Source organism: Malus sylvestris, chromosome 10, assembly GCF_916048215.2.
Source record: "Malus sylvestris chromosome 10, drMalSylv7.2, whole genome shotgun sequence".
NCBI classification, from domain to species: domain Eukaryota; kingdom Viridiplantae; phylum Streptophyta; class Magnoliopsida; order Rosales; family Rosaceae; genus Malus; species Malus sylvestris.
The window spans coordinates 17,714,831-17,717,395 of NC_062269.1; the positions used below are offsets into that span (position 1 = coordinate 17,714,831).

General features: G+C 38.7%; 1 long non-coding RNA gene across 1 annotated transcript; it reads right to left on the reverse strand.

Annotated features, from left to right (window-relative positions):
* Positions 1-306: 306 nt before the first annotated feature.
* LOC126587342 (uncharacterized) lies at positions 307-1,307 on the reverse strand. Its single transcript, XR_007611038.1, has 3 exons — positions 1,066-1,307; positions 861-956; positions 307-753 (listed from the first exon to the last, which is right to left on the reverse strand). It is a non-coding gene; the product is annotated as an uncharacterized LOC126587342 (long non-coding RNA).
* Between the last annotated feature and the right edge of the window lie 1,258 nt (positions 1,308-2,565).

Sequence of the window (2,565 nt, forward strand, 5' to 3'; positions counted from 1 at the left end):
AGCAATAATGTGATTCAAATTCGCCTTTGGTGAAAATAGAACCTATGACCTCTCACTTACAAATGAAGATGAATACTATTAAACTGTAGTACTAAGTGGTACCTTTAATCTGGTAATTAACGAGAAAACTAAGATAGTAAAGCCAAGTTTTCTTTTCGACGAAAAAAAAGCCAAGTTCTCTTTTTCGAAAGTACCTAGTTTTCTTTAAGTTGAGTACAAGGATACAAGTACCAACAGTGGACCAAGAACATATGCCATCCATGCGACTGTCCTCCGTTTCCGGTTGGAGCCACCAGTCCGAAGATAAACCTAATAAGATACAGGACACATTTTTCTACATAGATAATGCTACATACAATATATACACATCAACACTTCTACTGTAGTACATGCGTAAACACATTGATTATATCTTGCAGAAAGCAGTCGCGTTAAGAACTACTAGATTTTCCCCACGACCTAAAAAACCTAATCACGGGGCCATGGAGGTCTTCTTTGGCTTTAACGCACACAATGAAGTCGATATGACCATAGTTCTCGAGATAAAGCAACTCCGGAGTGGACTGCAATTCCTTGAGAGTGTGATGGAAATCTGTCATATCCGCTAAATCATCATTTCCCCCACAAGCCATCAACAGTGGCAATGATTCGGGTATGAGGCTAAGATCAATGCAGGGGGGTTCAACTGACCATACAACCTCAAATTTTTTAACAGGCCATAGTCGTATTGTGAAAAAGTTCCCTTACGGATCACTGCCCAACACAAAATGCAATAATCAGTGTACGAAAATAATATAGAATGAGAGAGGGGGTGTGGAGCAAAAGGATATTTATGCAAGCACAAGCGGTATAGAGCCTACTCTGGAAGAGATGGTGCAAGTTCTTTGCGGATGTTGGGTGTGGTTCGTAAACAAGATACAAGTCCACAGATGAGTTATTAAAGCAACAATTCTTCCCTGAAAATGTTACCAAAACGCATTAGAACCCTTCTTCCCCAGATATTATCAGATAAGCTTTTCATGTACAAATTTAGTAATAAATACAAAATGAGATGAAAACATTTACATAGTAATATACAAGAATGTTCGGCACCACAATCATAAGGCTGTCTCAAATGCTTTCCGAAAGGCCAAAAGCGCTTACAGATCAAAGCATTTCTGTCAGTGTTTGGAAGAAATAACTATTAGTGTTTCTGGATTCTAAAAGTACTTTTTGGACTTTCTGGAGAAGTGCCTACCAGGTGCTTCTTTGAGAACTACTTCCAAGTGCTTTGACAAGAAACAGTTAGACTTTTAATATAAAAAAATTGTTGTGCTTCTGCTAAAGCGCTTATGAGCAAAAGTATTTCCTACAGAAGCTTTCCCAAATGGATCCTTAATAATACACTGCCAAAGTGCTTGCTCAAAATTTAATCATGTCTACCTTTGTTTTTTTATAACCTGGACTCCACCTTTAATATTAATTCATACTTTGTGAATTATTATCATTAGGACATTCCTCCAAAAGACAAATACAGTCACATAAACAATATCATAAAGAATAGAATATGTTTCCTCCAAAGTTCCAAACATTTGAACATGGACACTGCACAATGCATATTGTTCGGGCAGGAATATCGCCTATAGGCGTTCCTGGCTTGAGCACACAGCTTCCCGCGGAGTTGGCACTTTGGTTGTCTGTCGAGTTCTTGCTTTGTTCGTTCGTCGGGCTGCAAGAAGATGACAGAGTTAATTCTGAAATGTGCCTTTGTCAAGCCTTAAGTATAGGCCGTGAGGCTCATAGTCAAAACTAACTTAAGTGCTTAGGTGTGCCACTGCAATCTCAGTATGGCAAATGTGAAATGAGTAGATTTAAGCCGATTACTTGCACCCTAAGTTACTCTAACTTCTCATTATCAAAGGATTGTCGTGGATGGGTTAAGTCCACATTAGATTCTTTTTTATGCCTTGAGATCAAGGACTTTTGTGTATCTTGTATGGTAAAAGGGCAGAGGTCCGGGTCTAATCACGGCATTAAGTGGATTCATTCTTAAGATAGTAACACCATTTAATTAAAACCAAATCTGGGAGTAAGCTAAACTTTCGATCATTAAAAGACCTAAAATGATTGGAATACATACTAGGGAATTCATTACAACACCAGATCTATTAACTAAAAGACAAAACAAAGGGAATCAGGCAAGATTGAACCTTGTCGGGCAAGGTTGGACCTTTCGCCATTTCTTTTCTTTGCCACTACAGGGGTCTAAGAATTTCAAGGGAGAATGGATGACAAATAAATTTACACAAGAGAAATCGATACTACTGGTGAGCAGCAGAGCTATTAAACTAGACAAAGGATGACTTTTGTGAGGGCTGATCGTAAAAATGATTGAGGTTGGGGGCTGACTACAGCTTCGTCTGTAAATCTAGCTTAGCAGAGTTTGTGTATTTGTTTGTTTGATTGGTTAAGTGTCCTTGTCTCTGGGCCCTCTTCCTCATTTTATAGGCGAATTAACCTATCTGCTTGTAGCTTGGTTCCTGCCCGAAAGCAACTGAAGGGTAGTGACTCATCAACAATTTATCT